The sequence below is a fragment of the Oncorhynchus gorbuscha genome, unplaced genomic scaffold (genome assembly GCF_021184085.1).
Source record: "Oncorhynchus gorbuscha isolate QuinsamMale2020 ecotype Even-year unplaced genomic scaffold, OgorEven_v1.0 Un_scaffold_3424, whole genome shotgun sequence".
Taxonomy (NCBI): domain Eukaryota; kingdom Metazoa; phylum Chordata; class Actinopteri; order Salmoniformes; family Salmonidae; genus Oncorhynchus; species Oncorhynchus gorbuscha.
This window is the reverse complement of record NW_025747662.1, coordinates 22,667-49,432: the sequence shown is the minus strand read 5'-3', so window position 1 is coordinate 49,432 and position 26,766 is coordinate 22,667. Positions and strand designations below refer to the sequence as shown.

The window sequence follows — 26,766 nt, the reverse complement described above, 5'->3', positions numbered from 1 at the left end:
ATCCCTCTCTCTGTCCCCCCCTTACAGACAGAGGGATGTCTCACTCTGATGAGTCTCGCCTGTCCAACCTCCTGCGCCGTGTGTCCCGCGAGGAGGACAGGGACCGCCGGCTGGCCACTGTCAGACAGCTCCGGGGAGTTCATCACTCACTCTGACAACAAAGTGGTGAGGTCATCGATCATATCTACAGTTGAAGTGGGAAGTTGACATACACTTAGGTTGGAGTCATTAGAACTAGTTTACATACACTTAGGTTGGAGTCATTAGAACTAGTTTACATCCACTTAGGTTGGAGTCCATTAAAACTAGTTTACATACACTGAGGTTGGAGTCATTAAAACTAGTTTACATACACTTAGGTTGGAGTCATTAAAACTAGTTTACATACACTGAGGTTGGAGTCATTAAAACTAGTTTACATACACTGAGGTTGGAGTCATTAAAACTAGTTTACATACACTGAGGTTGGAGTCATTAAAACTAGTTTACATACACTGAGGTTGGAGTCATTAAAACTAGTTTACATACACTGAGGTTGGAGTCATTAAAACTAGTTTACATACACTGAGGTTGAGTCATTAAAACTAGTTTACATACACTGAGTTGCATTAAAACTAGTTTACATACACTGAGGTTGGAGTGCATTAAAACTAGTTTACATACACTGAGGTTGGAGTGCATTAAAACTAGTTTACATACACTGAGGTTGGAGTGCATTAAAACTAGTTTACATACACTGAGGTTGGAGTGCATTAAAACTAGTTTACATACACTGAGGTTGGAGTCATTAAAACTAGTTTACATACACTGAGGTTGGAGTCATTAAAACTAGTTTACATACACTGAGGTTGGAGTCCATTAAAACTAGTTTACATACACTGAGGTTGGAGTCCATTAAAACTAGTTTACATACACTGAGGTTGGAGTCCATTAAAACTAGTTTACATACACTGAGGTTGGAGTCCATTAAAACTTGTTTTTCAACTACTCCACGTCTTAAACAATAGTTTTGGCAGGTCGGTTAAGACATCTACTTTGTGCATGACACAAGTAATTTCTCCAACAATTGTTGACAGACAGATTATTTCACTTATAATTCACTGTATCACAATTCCAGTGGGTCAGAAGTTTACATCCACTAAGTTGACTGTGCCTTTAAACAGCTTGGAAAATTCCAGAAAATTATGTCATGGCTTTAGAAGCTTCTGATAGGCTAATTGACATTATTTGAGTCAACTGGAGGTGTACCTGTGGATGTATTTCAAGGCCTACCTTCAAACTCAGTGCCTCTTTGCTTGACATCATGGGAAAATCAAACTAAATCAGCCAAGACCTCAGAAACAAAATGGATGGCATCATGGGGGGAAATGATGTGGATATATTGAAGCAACATCTCAAGACATCAGTCAGGAAGTTGAAGCTTGGTCCCAAATGGACAATGACCCCAAGCATACTTCCAAAGTTGTGGCAAAACGGCTTAATGACAACGAAGTCAAGGTATTGGAGTGACCATCACAAAGCCCTGACCTCAATCCTATAGAACATTTGTGGGCAGAACTGAAAAGGTGTGTGAGAGCAAGGAGGCCTACAAACCTGACTCGGTTACACCAGTTCTGTCAGGAGGAATGGGCCAAAATTCACCCAACTTATTGTGGGAAGCTTGTGGAAGGCTACCCGACACGTTTTACCCAAGTTAAACAATTTAAAGGCACAGCTACCAAATGCTAATTGAGTGTATGTAAACTTTTGACCCACTGGGAATGTGATGAATGAAATAAAATCTGAAATAAATCATTCTTTCTACTATTATTCTGACTTCACATTCTTAAAATGAAGTGGTGATCCTACCTGACCTAAGACAGGGAATTTTTACAAGGAATAAATGTCAGGAATTGTGAAATATTGAGTTTATGTATTTGGCTAATGTGTATGTGAACTTCCAACTCCAACTATCTATCCATCTATCTGGGTAGTTTATCACTCTGACATCAGTGGTGAGGTCATCAATCATATCCATCTACCTGGGTAGTTTATCACTCTGACATCAGTGGTGAGGTCATCAATCATATCCATCTACCTGGGTAGTTTATCACTCTGACATCAGTGGTGAGGTCATCAATCATATCCATCTACCTGGGTAGTTTATCACTCACTCTGATGACATCAGTGGTGAGGTCATCAATCATATCCATCTACCTGGGTAGTTTATCACTCACTCTGATGACATCAGTGGTGAGGTCATCAATCATATCCATCTACCTGGGTAGTTTATCACTCACTCTGATGACATCAGTGGTGAGGTCATCAATCATATCCATCTACCTGGGTAGTTTATCACTCACTCTGATGACATCAGTGGAGAGGTCATCAATCATATCCATCTACCTGGGTAGTTTATCACTCACTCTGATGACATCAGTGGTGAGGTCATCAATCATATCCATCTACCTGGGTAGTTTATCACTCTGACATCAGTGGTGAGGTCATCAATCATATCCATCTACCTGGGTAGTTTATCACTCTGACATCAGTGGTGAGGTCATCAATCATATCCATCTATCTGGGTAGTTTATCACTCTGACATCAGTGGTGAGGTCATCAATCATATCCATCTATCTGGGTAGTTTATCACTCTGACATCAGTGGTGAGGTCATCAATCATATCCATCTACCTGGGTAGTTTATCACTCACTCTGATGACATCAGTGGTGAGGTCATCAATCATATCCATCTACCTGGGTAGTTTATCACTCTGACATCAGGCCCCGGTCATCAATGCACTCCATCTAGGCCCCGGGTAGTGCACTACTGTAGGCCCCCGGGTAGTGCACTACTGTAGGCCCCCGGGTAGTGCACTACTGTAGGCCCCCGGGTAGTGCACTACTGTAGGCCCCCGGGTAGTGCACTACTGTAGGCCCCCGGGTAGTGCACTACTCTTGGCTGTGTTTAGACTCGGGGTAGTGGTAGAACTCTGTTCTCTCCCTGTTTGACACTGATTGAACTGTGTTCTCTCCCTGTTTGACACTGATTGTGTTCCTCTCTCTCGCCCTCGCCCTTCTCTCTCGCCCCCCTCTCTCGCCCCCCTCTCTCCCACCAGGCCCTGGTGAAACAGTTGGATACGATCCTCGGTACCCTGAATGATATTTTGAATGAAAGGTAAGAGGAAGTTCCCCATCAGAGCCAAAGAGTCTCCATCTGAAATGGTCTTTGTCTCTGGTCTTTATGTCTCTGGTCTTTATGTCTCTGGTCTTTATGTCTCTGGTCTTTATGTCTCTGGTCTTTATGTCTCTGGTCTTTATGTCTCTGGTCTTTATGTCTCTGGTCTTTATGTCTCTGGTCTTTATGTCTCTGGTCTTTATGTCTCTGGTCTTTATGTCTCTGGTCTTTATGTCTCTGGTCTTTATGTCTCTGGTCTTTATGTCTCTGGTCTTTATGTCTCTGGTCTTTATGTCTCTGGTCTTCATGTCTCTGTGGTAGAGGAGTCACTACAGTCCCTGGTTCGATTCCAGACTGCAATAAGACTTCTAAAGTTGATGAAAAATGCCTTTTTTTTTTGTAAATAGTTCTAAGCAGAAGCGTGCATAATGCACATCCACTAATAATGAGTGACTTCTGGTAGCAGACGTTACAGACCATTACCACAGATCTCATCAACGATCTCTGCAGCATAAGCCCACGTGCTGGTGGGTAGCCAGCATATCGTAATAGGTCTAGTCAACCTGGAGCTATTTGCTTGTTAATAACAAGCTAGAACAGTTGAACTGTTATGAATACACCCTCCTGTCTGTCTCCAACTGTCTGGTCACTTCCTGTCTGTCTCCAACTGTCTGGTCACTTCCTGTGTGTCTCCAACTGTCTGTCTCCAACTGTCTGGTCACTTCCTGTCTGGTCACTTCCTGTGTGTCTCCAACTGTCTGGTCACTTCCTGTGTGTCTCCAACTGTCTGGTCACTTCCTGTGTGTCTCCAACTGTCTGGTCACTTCCTGTCTGGTCACTTCCTGTGTGTCTCCAACTGTCTGGTCACTTCCTGTGTGTCTCCAACTGTCTGGTCACTTCCTGTGTGTCTCCAACTGTCTGGTCACTTCCTGTGTGTCTCCAACTGTCTGGTCACTTCCTGTGTGTCTCCAACTGTCTGGTCACTTCCTGTGTGTCTCCAACTGTCTGGTCACTTCCTGTGTGTCTCCAACTGTCTGGTCACTTCCTGTGTGTCTCCAACTGTCTGGTCACTTCCTGTGTGTCTCCAACTGTCTGGTCACTTCCTGTGTGTCTCCAACTGTCTGGTCACTTCCTGTGTGTCTCCAACTGTCTGGTCACTTCCTGTGTGTCTCCAACTGTCTGGTCACTTCCTGTGTGTCTCCAACTGTCTGGTCACTTCCTGTGTGTCTCCAACTGTCTGGTCACTTCCTGTGTGTCTCCAACTGTCTGGTCACTTCCTGTGTGTCTCCAACTGTCTGGTCACTTCCTGTGTGTCTCCAACTGTCTGGTCACTTCCTGTGTGTCTCCAACTGTCTGGTCACTTCCTGTGTGTCTCCAACTGTCTGGTCACTTCCTGTGTGTCTCCAACTGTCTGGTCACTTCCTGTGTGTCTCCAACTGTCTGGTCACTTCCTGTGTGTCTCCAACTGTCTGGTCACTTCCTGTGTGTCTCCAACTGTCTGGTCACTTCCTGTGTGTCTCCAACTGTCTGGTCACTTCCTGTCTCCAACTGTCTGGTCACTTCCTGTGTGTCTCCAACTGTCTGGTCACTTCCTGTGTGTCTCCAACTGTCTGGTCACTTCCTGTGTGTCTCCAACTGTCTGGTCACTTCCTGTGTGTCTCCAACTGTCTGTCACTTCCTGTCTGTCTCCAACTGTCTGGTCACTTCCTGTCTGTCTCCAACTGTCTGGTCACTTCCTGTCTGTCTCCAACTGTCTGGTCACTTCCTGTCTGTCTCCAACTGTCTGGTCACTTCCTGTCTGTCTCCAACTGTCTGGTCACTTCCTGTCTGTCTCCAACTGTCTGGTCACTTCCTTTTGATGTTGAAGTCAAGGGGCCTACCTGGATAAGATGTTTATCTCTCAGAATGAGATGCCAATTCCTTCTATAAACTGTGTTTTATGCTCATTGCACCTTTATAAAACACAGACAAGACAGCTAGTATAACAGACTAGTATAACAGACTAGACGGCTAGTATAACAGACTAGACGGCTAGTATAACAGACTAGACGGCTAGTATAACAGACTAGACGGCTAGTATAACAGACCAGACGGCTAGTATAACAGACCAGACGGCTAGTATAACAGACCAGACGGCTAGTATAACAGACCAGACGGCTAGTATAACAGACCAGACGGCTAGTATAACAGACCAGACGGCTAGTATAACAGACCAGACGGCTGGTATAACAGACCAGACGGCTGGTATAACAGACCAGACGGCTGGTATAACAGACCAGACGGCTGGTATAACAGACTAGACGGCTGGTATAACAGACTAGACGGCTAGTATAACAGACTAGACGGCTAGTATAACAGACTAGACGGCTAGTATAACAGACTAGACGGCTAGTATAACAGACTAGACGGCTAGTATAACAGACTAGACGGCTAGTATAACAGACTAGACGGCTAGTATAACAGACTAGACGGCTAGTATAACAGACTAGACTGCTAGTAAACAGACTAGACGGCTAGTATAACAGACTAGTATAACAGACTCGACGGCTAGTATAACAGACTCGACGGCTAGTATAACAGACTCGACGGCTAGTATAACAGACTCGACGGCTAGTATAACAGACTCGACGGCTAGTATAACAGACTCGACGGCTAGTATAACAGACTAGACGGCTAGTATAACAGACTGGTTAAGATGCTGCTAGTGGTATTAAATAACTTGTGCTTGGTGTCACAGCACAGGAGGAGGAGGGGCTTGGTGTCACAGCACAGGAGGAGGAGGGGCTTGGTGTCACAGCACAGATGGAGGAGGGGCTTGGTGTCACAGCACAGAAGGAGGAGGGGCTTGGTGTCACAGCACAGGAAGAGGAGGGGCTTGGTGTCACAGCACAGGAAGAGGAGGGGCTTGGTGTCACAGCACAGGAAGAGGAGGGGCTTGGTGTCACAGCACAGGAAGAGGAGGGGCTTGGTGTCACAGCACAGGAAGAGGAGGGGCTTGGTGTCACAGCACAGGAGGAGGGGGGGCTTGGTGTCACAGCACAGGAGGAGGAGGGGCTTGGTGTCACAGCACAGGAGGAGGAGGGGCTTGGTGTCACAGCACAGGAGGAGGGGGGGCTTGGTGTCACAGCACAGGAAGAGGGGCTTGGTGTCACAGCACAGGAGGAGGAGGGGCTTGGTGTCACAGCACAGGAGGAGGAGGGGCTTGGTGTCACAGCACAGGAGGAGGGGGGGCTTGGTGTCACAGCACAGGAAGAGGAGGGGCTTGGTGTCACAGCACAGGAAGAGGAGGGGCTTGGTGTCACAGCACAGGAAGAGGAGGGGCTTGGTGTCACAGCACAGGAAGAGGAGGGGCTTGGTGTCACAGCACAGAAGGAGGAGGGGCTTGGTGTCACAGCACAGAAGGAGGAGGGGCTTGGTGTCACAGCACAGAAGGAGGAGGGGCTTGGTGTCACAGCACAGAAGGAGGAGGGACTAGGTGTCACAGCACAGAACGTTCATAAAACAAACAACTTGATTCTCGTGATACGGGCATTTGGAACATCGTGCTAATACCTTCAAATGAATTTAATATATCGCCCAGCCTTCATTTCTAGAGGCCATGTTTAGATGGGTGTTAAATGGAAACCAGCATTCATTTCTAGAGGCCATGTTTAGATGGTTGTTAAATGGAAACCAGCCTTCATTTCTAGAAGCAATGTTTAGATGGGTGTTAAATGGAAACCAGCCATCCAGACAATGTAGACCTTTTTAAATGTTTTAGGATCTTTGTCAGGTTTTGTGTTGGTTTGTACTGACTCTCCTGTCTCTCCTCTCCCCCCTGTCTCTCCTCTCTCCCCCCTGTCTCTCCTCTCTCCCCCCTGTCTCTCCTCTCTCCCCCCTGTCTCTCCTCTCTCCCCCTGTCTCTCCTCTCCCCCTGTCTCTCTCTCCCCCTGTCTCTCCTCTCTCCCCCTGTCTCTCCTCCCCCTGTCTCTCCCCCCCCTGTCTCTCCTCTCTCCCCCTGTCTCTCCTCTCTCCCCCTGTCTCTCCTCTCTCCCCCTGTCTCTCCTCTCTCTCTCTCTCTCTCCCCCTGTCTCTCCTCTCTCCCCCCTGTCTCCTCTCTCTCCTCTCCCCTGTCTCTCCTCTCCCCCTGTCTCTCCTCTCCCCCTGTCTCTCCTCTCCCCCCTGTCTCTCTCTCCCCCTGTCTCTCTCTCTCTCTCTCTCTCTCTCTCTCTCTCTCTCTCTCTCTCTCTCTCTCTCTCTCTCTCTCTCTCTCTCTCTCTCTCTCTGTCTCTCTCTCTCTCTCTCTGTCTCTCTGTCTCTCTGTCTCTCTCTCTGTCTCTCTCTCTGTCTCTCTGTCTCTCTCCTGTCTCTCTGTCTCTCTGTCTCTCTCCTGTCTCTCTCCTGTCTCTCTCTCTCTCCTGTCTCTCTCTCTCTCCTGTCTCTCTCTCTCTCCTGTCTCTCTCTCTCTCCCCTGTAGCAGTAAGCTGCTGTCAGAGCTGCGTCAGGAAGCAGCGGTATGCCTGGGTCTCCTGTGCACCGCTCTGAGCTATGAAACAGAGCGTATCTTCAAGTGGATGTTTGTCAAGTTCAGCTCCAGCACCCGGGACGAGGTCAGGCTGCTGTACCTGGTGGCAGCGTACCGAGCCCTGGAGGCAGCCGGGGAGAGGAAGGCCTTCTCACCTGTCATGCAGGTAGGAGGAACCAGGGCCCCGTTCATAGTGTCTCACAGTAGGAGGAACCAGGGCCCTGTTCATAGTGTCTCACAGTAGGAGGAACCAGGGCCCCGTTCATAGTGTCTCACAGTAGGAGGAACCAGGGCCCTGTTCATAGTGTCTCACAGTAGGAGGAACCAGGGCCCTGTTCATAGTGTCTCACAGTAGGAGGAACCAGGGCCCCGTTCATAGTGTCTCACAGTAGGAGGAACCAGGGCCCTGTTCATAGTGTCTCACAGTAGGAGGAACCAGGGCCCCGTTCATAGTGTCTCACTAGGAGGAACCAGGGCCCCGTTCATAGTGTCTCACTAGGAGGAACCAGGGCCCCGTTCATAGTGTCTCACATTAGGAGGAACCAGGGCCCCGTTCATAGTGTCTCACAGTAGGAGGAACCAGGGCCCCGTTCATAGTGTCTCACAGTAGGAGGAACCAGGGCCCCGTTCATAGTGTCTCACAGTAGGAGGAACCAGGGCCCTGTTCATAGTGTCTCACAGTAGGAGGAACCAGGGCCCTGTTCATAGTGTCTCACAGTAGGAGGAACCAGGGCCCCGTTCATAGTGTCTCACAGTAGGAGGAACCAGGGCCCCGTTCATAGTGTCTCACAGTAGGAGGAACCAGGGCCCTGTTCATAGTGTCTCACAGTAGGAGGAACCAGGGCCCCGTTCATAGTGTCTCACAGTAGGAGGAACCAGGGCCCCGTTCATAGTGTCTCACAGTAGGAGGAACCAGGGCCCCGTTCATAGTGTCTCACAGTAGGAGGAACCAGGGCCCCGTTCATAGTGTCTCACAGTAGGAGGAACCAGGGCCCCGTTCATAGTGTCTCACAGTAGGAGGAACCAGGGCCCCGTTCATAGTGTCTCACAGTAGGAGGAACCAGGGCCCTGTTCATAGTGTCTCACAGTAGGAGGAACCAGGGCCCTGTTCATAGTGTCTCACAGTAGGAGGAACCAGGGCCCTGTTCATAGTGTCTCACAGTAGGAGGAACCAGGGCCCCGTTCATAGTGTCTCACAGTAGGAGGAACCAGGGCCCGTTCATAGTGTCTCACAGTAGGAGGAACCAGGGCCCCGTTCATAGTGTCTCACAGTAGGAGGAACCAGGGCCCCGTTCATAGTGTCTCACAGTAGGAGGAACCAGGGCCCCGTTCATAGTGTCTCACAGTAGGAGGAACCAGGGCCCCGTTCATAGTGTCTCACAGTAGGAGGAACCAGGGCCCCGTTCATAGTGTCTCACAGTAGGAGGAACCAGGGCCCCGTTCATAGTGTCTCACAGTAGGAGGAACCAGGGCCCTGTTCATAGTGTCTCACAGTAGGAGGAACCAGGGCCCCGTTCATAGTGTCTCACAGTAGGAGGGCTGACTTGGGATCGTTTTGACCTATTCACAATGAATAAAATGACATTGACGAGGGGGGGTGCCTGATCCTAGATCAGCACTCGTACCCTGATTAAGTTTTTGTTATAAGGCCCGGGGTTGTTGTTAGGGACGGTTACGTTGAGAGAGGGGCAGGGTGGGTAACTGACCGTCTGTGTCATGTTTTGTGTCAGCTGGTGATGAGTAGCCTGCAGTCCATCCTGGAGAACCTGGACACGCCGGAGCTGCTGTGTCAGAGCGTCCGCTGCATCCTGCAGGTGGCCCGCTGCTACCCACACGTCTTCAGCACCAACTTCAGAGTGAGTGGTCACACACACACACACACACACACACACACACACACACACACACACACACACACACACACACACACACACACACACACACACACACACACACACACACACACACACACACACACACACACCAACAGAGTGAGTGGCCACACACACACACACACACACACACACGTCTTCAGCACCAACTTCAGAGTGAGTGGCACACACACACACACACACACACACACACACACACACACACACACACACACACACACACACACACACACACACACACACACACACACACACACACACACACACACACACACACACACACACACACACACACACACACTTGCGCCAACTTCAGACGTCAAATGTGAGCATCTGGTGGTGTTTCTTTCTTCTCCTACTGCCTGGCTCGCTCCCTCTCTCTCTACCTCGTCTCCTCCTGCCTGGCTCGCTCCCTCTCTCTCTACCTCGTCTCCTCCTGCCTGGTTCGCTCCCTCTTTCTCTACCTCGTCTCCTCCTGCCTGGCTCGCTCCCTCTCTCTCTACCTCGTCTCCTCCTGCCTGGTTCGCTCCCTCTTTCTCTACCTCGTCTCCTACTGCCTGGCTCGCTCCCTCTTTCACTACCTCATCTCCTACTGCCTGGTTCGCTCCCTCTCTCACTACCTCATCTCCTACTGCCTGGTTCGCTCCCTCTCTCTCTACCTCGTCTCCTCCTGCCTGGTTCTCTCCCTCTCTCTCTACCTCGTCTCCTACTGCCTGGTTCGCTCCCTCTCTCTCTACACCGTCTCCTCCTGCCTGGTTCTCTCCCTCTCGGTCTCTACCAGCAGGTCTTCTTAATGTCCCCCAGAGTGTCTACAGTGAAGTATGTGTGTTGTGTTGACCTTGCCTGTTGTGTGTGTGTGACAGGATACGGTGGATATCTTGGTGGGCTGGCACATTGACCACACACAGAAACAGTCTCTGACTCAGCAGGTCTCAGGTGAGTAGACACACACGTTTTCCATCTTCCTCTTAGTTATAGAATATAATCAGAGTTCAGTGGGGTTGGACAGATTTCTGCAGGTCTGTAGTTGACACCAGTGTATGTTTTACACCAGGCTTGTCACGGGGAATCCAATCAGGACCCCACAGGTGGTTTGAGTTGAACTCCATATAGTTTAAATGGATTAAAACCAAACTGATTATGGACCGATATTCATAGTTTATTGGCAGTCAAGGACCATCAAATTCCCAACACTATCAATAGTGGAGTCGTTTCCTGGAAATGGCCTGCAATGACACAATAAGTAGAGTGCAGCCGCCCGGACCTCTGAACACTGAATACGGACCCTGGGGCAAAATGAGTTGGACACCTCTGGTTTTACACAAGTCAACTGTGTGTGTGAACTGTGTGTGCGAACTGTGTGTGTGAACTGTGTGTGCGAACTGTGTGTGCGCACTGTGTGCGCGAACTGTGTGCGCGAACTGTGTGTGCGCGAACTGTGTGTGCGCGAACTGTGTGTGCGCGAACTGTGTGTGCGCGAACTGTGTGTGCGCGAACTGTGTGTGCGCGAACTGTGTGTGCGCGCTGTGTGTGCGCGAACTGTGTGTGCGCGCCTGTGTGTGCGCGCGAACTGTGTGTGCGCGCGAACTGTGTGTGTTCGCTCCCTGTGTGTGCGCGCCTCTGTGTGTGCGCTGTGTGTGCGCGCACCTGTGTGTGCGCGCGAACTGTGTGTGCGCGCGAACTGTGTGTGCGCGCGAACTGTGTGTGCGCGCGAACTGTGTGTGCGCGCGAACTGTGTGTGCGCGCGAACTGTGTGTGCGCGCGAACTGTGTGTGCGCGCGAACTGTGTGTGCGCGCGAACTGTGTGTGCGCGCGAACTGTGTGCGCCACTGTGTGCTGTGTGTGCGCGAACTGTGTGTGCGCATTAAGAGTGTCGCGAACTGTGTGTGCGCGCGAACTGTGTGTGCGCGCGAACTGTTGTGTGCGCGACTGTGTGTGCGCGAACTGTGTGTGCGCGCGAACTGTGTGTCTGCGCACGAACTGTGTGTCTCAGGTGAGTTTAACACAACAACAACTGTGTGTCCATCTTCCTCTTAACTGTGTGTGTGCGAACTGTGTGTGCGCGAACTGTGTGTGCGCGCGAACTGTGTGTGCTTGTGCGCGGGTTTAACTGTCATGTGCGCGCTGTGTGTGCGCGCGAACTGTGTGTGCGCGCGAACTGTGTGTGCGCGCGAACTGTGTGTGCGCGCGAACTGTGTGTGCGCGTGTGCGCGCGACTGTGTGTGTCTGTGTGTGCGCGCGAACTGTGTGTGCGCGCGAACTGTGTGTCTCTGGTTTTACGAACTGTGTGTGTGTCGCGCGAACTGTGTGTGCTTGCGGTTTAACGAACTGTGTGTCTAGGGTTTAACAACTGTGTGTGACTGTGTGTGTGTGTGTGTGTGTGTGTGAACTGTGTGTGTGTGCAGGCTGGCTGCAGAGCCTGGAACAGTTCTGGGTAGCAGACCTAACCTTCTCCACCACGCTGTTGGGACAGTTTCTAGAGGACATGGAGGCCTACGCAGAGGTCAGTAACACCACCACACACACACACACACACACACACACACACACACACACACACACACACACACACACACACACACACACACACACACACACACACACACACACACACACACACACACACACACACACACAGAGTTCTGGGTAGCAGACCACCGGTGGACTCTAATGAAGTTGTAGTGACATCAAGGATGATCAATGGAAATGTATTTAATCCATTAAGATTTCAGGCTTTAACACCACAACATGTGGAATAAGTCTAGGGGTTTAACACAACAACAACATGTAGAATAAGTCTAGGGGTTTATCACCACAACAACATGTAGAATAAGTCTAGGGGTTTAACACCACAACAACATGTGGAATAAGTCTAGGGGTTTAACACCACGTAGAATAAGTCTAGGGGTTTAACACCACAACAACATGTAGAATAAGTCTAGGGGTTTATCACCACAACAACATGTAGAATAAGTCTAGGGGTTTAACACCACAACAACATGTGGAATAAGTCTAGGGGTTTAACACCTCAACATGTAGAATAAGTCTAGGGGTTTAACACAACAACATGTAGAATAAGTCTAGGGGTTTAACACAACAACAACATGTAGAATAAGTCTAGGGGTTTAACACCACAACATGTAGAATAAGTCTAGGGGTTTAACACAACAACATGTGGAATAAGTCTAGGGGTTTAACACAACATGTAGAATAAGTCTAGGGGTTTAACACCACAACACGTAGAATAAGTCTAGGGATTTAACACAACAACACGTAGAATAAGTCTAGGGGTTTAACACCACAACATGTAGAATAAGTCTAGGGGTTTAACACCACAACATGTGGAATAAGTCTAGGGGTTTAACACCACAACATGTAGAATAAGTCTAGGGGTTTAACACCACAACATGTAGAATAAGTCTAGGGGTTTAACACCACAACATGTGGAATAAGTCTAGGGGTTTAACACAACAACATGGAGAATAAGTCTAGGGGTTTAACACCACAACATGGAGAATAAGTCTAGGGGTTTAACACCACAACATGTGGAATAAGTCTAGGGGTTTAACACCACAACATGGAGAATAAGTCTAGGGGTTTAACACAACAACAATATGTAGAATAAGTCTAGGGGTTTAACACAACAGCATGTGGAATAAGTCTAGGGGTTTAACACCACAACATGTGGAATAAGTCTAGGGGTTTAACACCACAACATGTAGAATAAGTCTAGGGGTTTAACACAACAACATGTAGAATAAGTCTAGGGGTTTAACACAACAACATGTGGAATAATTCTAGGGGTTTAACACAACAACAACATGTGGAATAAGTCTAGGGGTTTAACACCACATGGAGAATAAGTCTAGGGGTTTAACACAACAACAACATGTGGAATAAGTCTAGGGGTTTAACACCACATGGAGAATAAGTCTAGGGGTTTAACACCACAACATGCAGAATAAGTCTAGGGGTTTAACACAACAACATGTAGAATAAGTCTAGGGGTTTAACACAACAACAACATGTAGAATAAGTCTAGGGGTTTAACACAACAACAACATGTAGAATAAGTCTAGGGGTTTAACACCACAACAACATGTAGAATAAGTCTAGGGGTTTAACACAACAACATGTGGAATAAGTCTAGGGGTTTAACACCACAACAACATGTAGAATAAGTCTAGGGGTTTAACACAACAACATGTAGAATAAGTCTAGGGGTTTAACACAACATGTAGAATAAGTCTAGGGGTTTAACACAACAACAACAACATGGAGAATAAGTCTAGGGGTTTAACACAACAACAACAACATGGAGAATAAGTCTAGGGGTTTAACACAACAACAACAACATGGAGAATAAGTCTAGGGGTTTAACACAACAACAACAACATGGAGAATAAGTCTAGGGGTTTAACACAACAACAACATGTAGAATAAGTCTCGGGGTTTAACACAACAACATGTAGAATAAGTCTCGGGGTTTAACACAACAACAACATGTAGAATAAGTCTAGGGGTTTAACACAACAACAACAACATGTAGAATAAGTCTAGGGGTTTAACACAACAACCACAACATGTAGAATAAGTCTAGGGGTTTAACACAACAACCACAACATGTAGAATAAGTCTAGGGGTTTAACACAACAACAACATGTAGAATAAGTCTAGGGGTTTAACACAACAACAACATGGAGAATAAGTATAGGGGTTTAACACAACAACAACAACATGGAGAATAAGTCTAGGGGTTTAACACAACAACATGTAGAATAAGTCTAGGGGTTTAACACAACAACAACAACATGTAGAATAAGTCTAGGGGTTTAACACAACAACAACAACATGTAGAATAAGTCTAGGGGTTTAACACAACAACAACAACATGGAGAATAAGTCTAGGGGTTTAACACAACAACAACAACATGTAGAATAAGTCTAGGTGTTTAACACAACAACAACATGGAGAATAAGTCTAGGGGTTTAACACAACAACATGTAGAATAAGTCTAGGGGTTTAACACAACAACATGTAGAATAAGTCTAGGGGTTTAACACAACAACATGTAGAATAAGTCTAGGGGTTTAACACCACAACAACATGTAGAATAAGTCTAGGGGTTTAACACCACAACAACATGTAGAATAAGTCTCGGGGTTTAACACAACAACAACAACATGTGGAATAAGTCTAGGGGTTTAACACAACAACAACAACATGTGGAATAAGTCTCGGGGTTTAACACAACAACAACAACATGTGGAATAAGTCTAGGGGTTTAACACAACAACAACAACAACATGTAGAATAAGTCTAGGGGTTTAACACAACATGTAGAATAAGTCTAGGGGTTTAACACAACAACATGTAGAATAAGTCTAGGGGTTTAACACAACAACAACATGTAGAATAAGTCTAGGGGTTTAACACAACATGTAGAATAAGTCTAGGGGTTTAACACAACAACAACATGTAGAATAAGTCTAGGGGTTTAACACAACAACATGTAGAATAAGTCTAGGGGTTTAACACAACAACAACATGTAGAATAAGTCTAGGGGTTTAACACAACAACATGTAGAATAAGTCTAGGTGTTTAACACCATAACAACATGTAGAATAAGTCTCGGGGTTTAACACAACAACATGTAGAATAAGTCTAGGTGTTTAACACCATAACAACATGTAGAATAAGTCTAGGGGTTTAACACAACATGTAGAATAAGTCTAGGGGTTTAACACAACAACATGTAGAATAAGTCTCGGGGTCTGAATACACTGTGTTTCAGTGGAACATGTTGGTGTCGCTGACATCCTGTTGAATTAACATTACAACGTCATGAACAAATCTATGGACTTCCTGTCCCACTTCCTGTCCCACTTCCTGTCTCCAGGACCTGGGTCACGTGGGTTCTGGCGAGGCGGTAGACGAGGACATCCCCCCTCCCACGGTGTCTCTGCCCAAACTGGCCGCCCTGCTGAGGGTGTTCAGCACCGTGGTGCGCTGCATCGGACAGCGCTTCAACCCCATTAGAGGACCGCCCATCACACAGGCATACGTCTCTGATGTAAGGAGACACACACACACACCCATCGCACACACACACAGGCATACGTCTCTGATGTAAGGAGACACACACACACACACACACACACACACACACACACACACACACACACACACACACACACACACACACACACACACACACACACACACACACACACACACACACACACACACACATCACACAGGCATACGTCTCTGATGTAAGGAGAGAGACACACACACACACAGGCATCCATCACAGGCATTACGTTTCTGATGTCTGAGAGACACACACACACATCCATCACAGGCATTACGTCTCTGTAGATGGGGAGAAAGACAGACACAGACTCTCGTATTTAACCAGGCATATGTCACACATCATTTGTTCCCAACACAACCTTACCTCCTCCCCCTCTCCTTCCTCCCCTCTCTCTTCCTCCCCCTCTCCTTCCTCCCCCTCTCCTTCCTCCCCCTCCTCCTCCTTCCCTTCCTCCCGCTCTCCTTCCTCCCGCTCTCCTTCCTCCCGCTCTCCTTCCTCCCGCTCTCCTTCCCCCGCTCCCCTCCCGCTCCCCTTCCTCTCCCGCTCTCCTTCCTCCCGCTCTCCTTCCTCCCTTCCTCCCGCTCTCCTTCCTCCCGCTCTCCTTCCTCCCGCTCTCCTTCCTCCCTCTCCTCCTCCTCCTCCTCCTCCTCCTTCCTCTCCTTCCTCCCTCTCTCCTTCCTCCCTCTCTCCTTCCTCCCTCTCTCCTTCCTCCCGCTCTCCTTACTCCCGCTCTCCTTACTCCCGCTCTCCTTACTCCCGCTCTCCAGGTTTTGAACCGGGTGTTGGCGTGCGTGTCGACGGCCAAGCAGGTGTTGTTCTCTGAGCCGGTGTTGACGGCGGGGAACGAGTGTGTGTGTGTCCTGCTGGTGAGCTTGGAGCCGTCCGCACAGCTGACCGACGCCGTCATCACCTACGGTCTGGACCAGCTGGATGCCTGCCGGGCCTGTGGCCCAGAGTACAGCCTGGCCGTCCTCAGCCTCATCACATTGGTAAGAACTGGTTGTAATACTGGTTTGCATACGGCCGAGGACTGTTTTATACGGCCGAGGACTGTTTTATACGGCCGAGGACTGTTTTATACGGCCGGGGACTGTTTTATACGGCCGGGGACTGTTTTATACGGCCGGGGACTGGTTTTATATACGGCCGGGGACTGGTTTTATATACGGCCGGGGACTGGTTTTATATACGGCCGGGGACTGGTTTTATATACGGCCGGGGACTGGTTTTATATACGGCCGGGGACTGGTTTTGTGAGCGGAAACTTGAATGTTGCGTCCAATATAGGCCTACATTCTGAAACATGTTGACAATTTTATGCATGTCTGCCCGAATGCAGAGAACTGGTTGGTCATTCAGCGTGTTGCCTCTCCTCTTAATAATAACCCCATATTGATTATCTGCTCCTAATGGTCTCTCCTCTCTCTGTGTGTGTTGTAGATTGTGGACCAGATCAACACTAAGCTCCCAGCGTGGTTTGTGGAGAAGCTGCTGGCTCCGACCTCACAGCTCCTGGAGCTACGCTTCAACAGGGACAGAGAGGTGGGTGTGTTTGTCAGGGATGTGACAAATGGAAACACGTTCTTGACCTTTAAGTGGTCCTTCTGTAGCTCAGTTGGTAGAGCATGGCGCTTGTAACGCCAGGGTAGTGGGTTCGATCCCCGGGACCACCCATACGTAGAATGTATGCACACATGACTGTAAGTCGCTTTGGATAAAAGCGTCTGCTAAATGGCATATATTATATTTAAACTGCAGTTAAAACGATAAGAAAAATGTGTAGAATTGTGACCTATGGGGCCAATGAAGTTCCATCTACCACATCTACCATAGGCTGAATGTCAAACCCAACACTTGGGCCCCTAAGCCCTTTATCGAGTGGCCACTTGCTGTTGTGTTCGATTAGTGATCATTTGAGTCTGCAAGAGTTTTGCCCCAAAGGAGCATTGAGACGATGCACACTAATGTTACAGAGATGTAATGTTAGCTAGCTAAGAATGTTGGGCTCTGATAACAGATGTAATGTTAGCTAGCTAAGGATGTTGGGCTCTGATAAACACAGAGATGTAATGTTAGCTAGCTAGCTGAGGATGTTGGGCTCTGATAAACACAGAGATGTAATGTTAGCTAGCTAAGGATGTTGGGCTCTGATAAACACAGAGATGTAATGTTAGCTAGCTAAGGATGTTGGGCTCTGATAACAGATGTAATGTTAGCTAGCTGAGGATGTTGGGCTCTGATAACAGATGTAATGTTAGCTAGCTAAGGATGTTGGGCTCTGATAACAGATGTAATGTTAGCTAGCTAAGGATGTTGGGCTCTGATAAACACAGAGATGTAATGTTAGCTAGCTAAGGATGTTGGGTTCTGATAACAGATGTAATGTTAGCTAGCTAAGGATGTTGGGCTCTGATAAACACAGAGATGTAATGTTAGCTAGCTGAGGATGTTGGGCTGTGATAACAGATGTAATGTTAGCTAGCTAAGGATGTTGGGCTCTGATAACAGATGTAATGTTAGCTAGCTAAGGATGTTGGGCTCTGATAAACTAGATAAACACAGAGATGTAATGTTAGCTAGCTAGCTAAGGATGTTGGGCTCTGATAACAGATGTAATGTTAGCTAGCTAAGGATGTTGGGCTCTGATAAACACAGAGATGTAATGTTAGCTAGCTAAGGATGTTGGGCTCTGATAAACACAGAGATGTAATGTTAGCTAGCTGAGGATGTTGGGCTCTGATAAACACAGAGATGTAATGTTAGCTAGCTAAGGATGTTGGGCTCTGATAAACACAGAGATGTAATGTTAGCTAGCTAAGGATGTTGGGCTGTGATAACAGATGTAATGTTAGCTAGCTAAGGATGTTGGGCTCTGATAAACACAGATGTAATGTTAGCTCTCTCTCTGTCTCTCTCTCTCTCCAGGTGATGTCAGCAGCCCTAGGTGTTTCTGTCTGTGTGTCTTCACTGACCCCCTCTGCTCTCTCTGTCTCTGTCTCTGTCGCTCTCTGTCTCTCTCTCTCTCCAGGTGATGTCAGCAGCCCTAGGTGTTTCTGTCTGTGTGTCTTCACTGACCCCCTCTGCTCTCTCTGTCTCTGTCTCTCTCTCTCTCCAGGTGATGTCATCAGCCCTGAGTGTGTACCAGTCTGTTTTGAGTCTGAAGAACATCCCCATTCTGGAAGCAGCGTATAAACTGGTTCTGGGAGAGATGGCCTGTGCCCTGTCCAGCCTTCTGGCCCACCTGGGCCTCTCTCCGACCCCTGGTACCCCCTCCCCGACCCCTCCACCCTTTCCCGGCATCCAGCACCCTGTCTTCGCCCCCTCACCCTCACCCCAGAGAGGGCAGAGTTCACCCTAATCTTCAACCTGTCAGCCCTCACCACCATCGGCAACACCAAGAACTCACTCATAGGGGTATGTTGGATTACCACACACACACACACACACACACACACACACACACACACACACACACACACACACACACACACACACACACACACACACACACACACACACACACTGACCCAAATACCGAGAACTCACTCATAGGGGTATGTTACATAACACACACACTGCACTACCATCAGTAACACCAAGTAACATGACTGAACTATAACTTAAAATGTACCTCTGCCCCCCCCCTCCTCCCTCTCCCTCCCTCTGCCCTCCTCCCTCTGCCCCCTCTGCCTCTCTCCCCCTCTGCCCCCTCTGCCTCTCTCCCCCCTCTGCCCCCTCCCTCTCTGTAGATGTGGGCTCTGTCTCCGACGGTGTTTGCGTTGTTGAGTCAGAACCTGATGTTGGTCCACTCTGACCTGGCCGTCTACCACCCTGCTGTACAATATGTACTCACACTGTGTTAAACACACTATGCCCTGTACTCACACTGTACCAGGTAACACACACTACCACCCTGTACTCACACTGTACCAGGTAACACACACTACCACCCTGTACTCACACTGTACCAGGTAACACACACTACCACCCTGCTGTTATATACCCTGTACTCACACTGTACCAGGTAACACACACTACCACCCTGTACTCACACTGTACCAGGTAACACACACTACCACCCTGTACTCACACTGTACCAGGTAACACACACTACCACCCTGTACTCACACTGTACCAGGTAACACACACTACCACCCTGTACTCACACTGTACCAGGTAACACACACTACCACCCTGTACTCACACTGTACCAGGTAACACACACTACCACCCTGCTGTTATATACCCTGTACTCACACTGTACCAGGTAACACACACTACCACCCTGTACTCACACTGTACCAGGTAACACACACTACCACCCTGCTGTTATATACCCTGTACTCACACTGTACCAGGTAACACACACTACCACCCTGTACTCACACTGTACCAGGTAACACACACTACCACCCTGCACTCACACTGTACCAGGTAACACACACTACCACCCTGCTGTTATATACCCTGTACTCACACTGTACCAGGTAACACACACTACCACCCTGTACTCACACTGTACCAGGTAACACACACTACCACCCTGTACTCACACTGTACCAGGTAACACACACTACCACCCTGTACTCACACTGTACCAGGTAACACACACTACCACCCTGTACTCACACTGTACCAGGTAACACGCACTACCACCCTGTACTCACACTGTACCAGGTAACACGCACTACCACCCTGTACTCACACTGTGCCAGGTAACACGCACTACCACCCTGTACTCACACTGTACCAGGTAACACGCACTACCACCCTGTACTCACACTGTACCAGGTAACACGCACTACCACCCTGTACTCACACTGTACCAGGTAACACGCACTACCACCCTGTACTCACACTGTACCAGGTAACACACACTACCACCCTGTACTCACACTGTACCAGGTAACACACACTACCACCCTGTACTCACACTGTACCAGGTAACACACATTACCACCCTGTACTCACACTGTACCAGGTAACACACATTACCACCTTGTACTCACACTGTACCAGGTAACACACACTACCACCCTGCTGTTATATACCCTGTACTCACACTGTACCAGGTAACACACACTACCACCCTGCTGTTATATACCCTGTACTCACACTGTACCAGGTAACACACACTACCACCCTGCTGTTATATACCCTGTACTCACACTGTACCAGGTAACACACACTACCACCCTGTACTCACACTGTACCAGGTAACACACACTACCACCAGGTAACACACACTACCACCCTGTACTCGCACTGTACCAGGTAACACACACTACCACCCTGCTGTTATATACCCTGTACTCACACTGTACCAGGTAACACACACTACCACCCTGCTGTTATATACCCTGTACTCACACTGTACCAGGTAACACACACTACCACCCTGTACTCACACTGTACCAGGTAACACACACTACCACCCTGTACTCACACTGTACCAGGTAACACACACTACCACCCTGTACTCACACTGTACCAGGTAACACACACTACCACCCTGTACTCACACTGTACCAGGTAACACGCACTACCACCCTGCTGTTATATACCCTGTACTCACACTGTACCAGGTAACACACACTACCACCCTGTACTCACACTGTACCAGGTAACACACACTACCACCCTGCTGTTATATACCCTGTACTCACACTGTACCAGGTAACACACACTACCACCCTGCTGTTATATACCCTGTACTCACACTGTACCAGGTAACACACACTACCACCCTGTACTCAAACTGTACCAGGTAACACACACTACCACCCTGTATATACCCTCTCACACTGTACCAGGTAACACACACTACCACCCTGTACTCACACTGTACCAGGTAACACGCACTACCACCCTGCTGTTATATACCCTGTACTCACACTGTACCAGGTAACACACACTACCACCCTGTACTCACACTGTACCAGGTAACACACACTACCACCCTGCTGTTATATACCCTGTACTCACACTGTACCAGGTAACACACACTACCACCCTGCTGTTATATACCCTGTACTCACACTGTACCAGGTAACACACACTACCACCCTGTACTCAAACTGTACCAGGTAACACACACTACCACCCTGTACTCACACTGTACCAGGTAACACACACTACCACCCTGCTGTTATATACCCTGTACTCACACTGTACCAGGTAACACACACTACCACCCTGTACTCACACTGTACCAGGTAACACACACTACCACCCTGCTGTTATATACCCTCTCACACTGTACCAGGTAACACACACTACCACCCTGTACTCACACTGTACCAGGTAACACACACTACCACCCTGCTGTTATATACCCTGTACTCACACTGTACCAGGTAACACACACTACCACCCTGTACTCACACTGTACCAGGTAACACACACTACCACCCTGCTGTTATATACCCTGTACTCACACTGTACCAGGTAACACACACTACCACCCTGTACTCACACTGTACCAGGTAACACACACTACCACCCTGCTGTTATATACCCTGTACTCACACTGTACCAGGTAACACACACTACCACCCTGCTGTTATATACCCTGTACTCACACTGTACCAGGTAACACACACTACCACCCTGCTGTTATATACCCTGTACTCACACTGTACCAGGTAACACGCACTACCACCCTGTACTCACACTGTACCAGGTAACACACACTACCACCCTGTACTCACACTGTACCAGGTAACACACACTACCACCCTGTACTCACACTGTACCAGGTAACACACACTACCACCCTGTACTCACACTGTACCAGGTAACACACACTACCACCCTGCTGTTATATACCCTGTACTCACACTGTACCAGGTAACACACACTACCACCCTGTACTCACACTGTACCAGGTAACACACACTACCACCCTGCTGTTATATACCCTGTACTCACACTGTACCAGGTAACACACACTGTACCAGGTAACACACACTACCACCCTGTACTCACACTGTACCAGGTAACACACACTACCACCCTGTACTCACACTGTACCAGGTAACACACACTACCACCCTGTACTCACACTGTACCAGGTAACACACACTACCACCCTGTACTCACACTGTACCAGGTAACACACACTACCACCCTGCTGTTATATACCCTGTACTCACACTGTACCAGGTAACACACACTACCACCCTGTACTCACACTGTACCAGGTAACACACACTACCACCCTGCTGTTATATACCCTGTACTCACACTGTACCAGGTAACACACACTACCACCCTGTACTCACACTGTACCAGGTAACACACACTACCACCCTGTACTCACACTGTACCAGGTAACACACACTACCACCCTGTACTCACACTGTACCAGGTAACACACACTACCACCCTGCTGTTATATACCCTGTACTCACACTGTACCAGGTAACACACACTACCACCCTGTACTCACACTGTACCACATTCAGTTGTCTTCTCTTTCAATCTTCTCTCTCTCTGTTTTTCAGACATGATCACTTCATCTCGTCCAGCCTGTCCTCCTCCTCCCCTTCGCTCTTTGACGGGGCGGTCATCAGCACGGTAACCACGGCAACCAGGAAACACTTCAGCACCCTGCTGTCCCTGCTGGGAGCCCTGCTGAGGAAGGAGCAGCTCTACACTGAGGCCAGGTACACGCGCTATACATGTCACACACACACACACACACACACACACACACACACACACACACACACACACACACACACACACACACACACACACACACACACACACACACACACAGGTGTAGTTGAACGATAACTGTGGGTGGAATTAATTGTCAATCAAAAGGAGACTTTATTACATTTCTTCAAAACAATCCAACTTGTATTATTTAATACAGTAATGGAGCTTGTCAGCGACCCTGGATGTTACGAGACGCTCCTCCGGGATGTTCATGACAAACAACAGATGTATGGAATGGGTCACGAGGTTGGGATTCATATATAAGAGATGCTAATAATTCACAACAGACAGTATCTGCTGTAAAGACTGTCCTTACTGTGTAGAGACCAGGTTCTGGCCCCTCAACTCCATACGGGAGCCATTGTCCCCCTGGGGGACCCCCCAACTCCATACGGGAGCCGTGTCCCCCTGGGGGACCCCAACTCCATACTGGAGCCGTGTCCCCCGGGGAACCCCCAACTCCGTACTGGAGCCGTGTCCCCTGGGGGACCCCCAACTCCGTACTGGAGCCGTGTCCCCTGGGGACCCCCAACTCCGTGCTGGAGCCGTGTCCCCCTGGGGGACCCCCAACTCCGTACTGGAGCCGTGTCCCCCTGGGGGACCCCCCAACTCCATACTGAAGCCATGTCCCCCTGGGGGACCCCCCAACTCCGTACTGGAGCCATGTCCCCCTGGGGGACCCCCCAACTCCGTACTGGAGCCGTGTCCCCCTGGGGGACCCCCCAACTCTGTTCTGGAGCCGTGTCCCCCCCCAGTACAGAAACATTACCTCAAGCTCTGGAATGTGGTATCACCCAAAGACATGATCAATCTCCTGTCAGTGTTAAATCTCCCAGAGGCCCATCCTCCGTAGAACACACACAGTGTTCTCAGAACCCTCTGTTCTGTTGCTTAACACAACCTTTTGGTGCCATGACCGTATTATAACACAATCTTGTCATTTCTCCACCATATAACCTAACCTTGTGTGTGTGTGTGTGTGTGTGTGTGTGTGTGTGTGTGTGTGTGTGTGTGTGTGTGTGTGTGTGTGTGTGTGTGTGTGTGTGTGTGTGTGTGTGTGTGTCTGCTCCAAACAGGAAGCTGTTGTTGACGTGGTCTCTGGAGATGTGCCTGATGATGAAGAGGTCTGATACCTACACCCCTCTCTTCTCCCTGCCCTCCTTCCACAAGTTCTGCAAGGGTCTGCTCCACAACGGTAAATACGGTTTAACTATAGAGAGGGTCTGTTCCACAACGGGAAATACTGTTTATCTATAGAGAGGGTCTGTTCCACAACGATAAATACTGTTTATCTATAGAGAGGGTCTGTTCCTCAACGATAAATACTGTTTATCTATAGAGAGGGTCTGTTCCTCAACGATAAATACTGTTTATCTATAGAGAGGTCTGTTCCTCAACGATAAATACTGTTTATCTATAGAGAGGGTCTGTTCCTCAACGATAAATACTGTTTATCTATAGAGAGGGTCTGTTCCACAACGATAAATACTGTTTATCTATAGAGAGGGTCTGTTCCACAACGATAAATACTGTTTATCTATAGAGAGGGTCTGTTCCTCAACGATAAATACTGTTTATCTATAGAGAGGGTCTGTTCCACAACGATAAATACTGTTTATCTATAGAGAGGGTCTGTTCCACAACAGGAAATACTGTTTATCTATAGAGAGGGTCTGTTCCACAACGATAAATACTGTTTAATTATAGAGAGGGTCTGTTCCACAACGATAAATACTGTTTATCTATAGAGAGGGTCTGCTCCACAACGATAAATACTGTTTATCTATAGAGAGGGTCTGTTCCACAACGATAAATACTGTTTAATTATAGAGGGTAATAATTAAAAGTCTTCACTTAGGGGTTGTAAAAATCAGGTAACTTAAATTCCCAGGTGTTCCAGAAATTCTAGATGAAATATTCCTCACTGATTCTGGGGAATCTTCCAACCAGGGTTTTCAGAACCTGATTCCTGGTGTGTGTGTGTGTGTGTGTGTGTGTGTGTGTGTGTGTGTGTTGACTCTCTGTCGGTCTGCAGCCCTGAATGAGGACCCAGTCATCTGCCTTCAGACCTGCAACAGCCTTCAGGTCATCTCCTCCTCACTCAACACAGAGATGCTGCAGAGGTAACACACACACACACACACACACACCCTTATATACACACACACACACACCCTTATATACACACACACACACACCCTTATATACACACACACACACACACACACCCTTATATACACACACACACACACACACTATATACACACACACACACACACACCCATATACACACACACACACACACCCTATATACACACACAAAAAACAAACCCTTATATACACACACACACACACACACACACACACACACACACACACACCCTATATACACACAGACACACACAACAACCCCTTATACACAGACACACACACAGACACACACACACAACAACCCCTTATACACAGACACACACACACAACAACTCCTTATACACAGACACACACACACAACAACCCCTTATACACAGACACACACACACACACACACACACACACAAAACAACCCCTTATACACAAAAGCATCAACCCAAACGTGTGTATAACGTTGTCTCTGTCCTGTGCCTCCCAGGTGTGTGGATGTTTGTCGTGTCCAGCTGGTGCACTCTGCGGTGAGGGTGAGGCAGGCGTACGGCAAGCTGCTGAGGACAATCCCTCTGGACGTGACACTCAGGTCAGCACACAACACAGACCGGACACCCTCTATCCTCAATTACTGACTGGGACTGCTCTAAGGCCGGGACCCTGTCGGTGACTGACTGCTCTGAGGCCGGGACCCTGTCGGTGACTGACTGCTCTGAGGCCGGGACCCTGTCGGCGACTGACTGCTCTAAGGCCGGGACCCTGTCGGTGACTGACTGCTCTGAGGCCGGTACCCTGTCGGTGACTGACTGCTCTGAGGCCGGGACCCTGTCGGCGACTGACTGCTCTGAGGCCGGGACCCTGTCGGCGACTGACTGCTCTAAGGCCGGGACCCTGTCGGCGACTGACTGCTCTAAGGCCGGGGCACTGTCGGCGACTGACTGCTCTAAGGCCGGGACCCTGTCCACGACTGACTGCTCTAAGGCCGGGACCCTGTCCACGACTGACTGCTCTAAGGCCGGGGCACTGTCGGCGACTGACTGCTCTGAGGCCTGTCGGCGACTGACTGCTCTGAGGCCTGTCGGCGACTGACTGCTCTGAGGCCTGTCGGCGACTGACTGCTCTGAGGCCTGTCGGCGACTGACTGCTCTGAGGCCTGTCGGCGACTGACTGCTCTGAGGCCTGTCGGCGACTGACTGCTCTGAGGCCTGTCGGCGACTGACTGCTCTGAGGCCTGTCGGCGACTGACTG

At 48.7% G+C, this 26,766-nt stretch overlaps 1 pseudogene; it reads left to right on the top strand.

Annotated features, from left to right (window-relative positions):
• The first annotated feature begins 32 nt into the window (after positions 1-32).
• On the top strand, positions 33-26,168 carry LOC124027648 (annotated as a pseudogene).
• Positions 26,169-26,766: the final 598 nt, after the last annotated feature.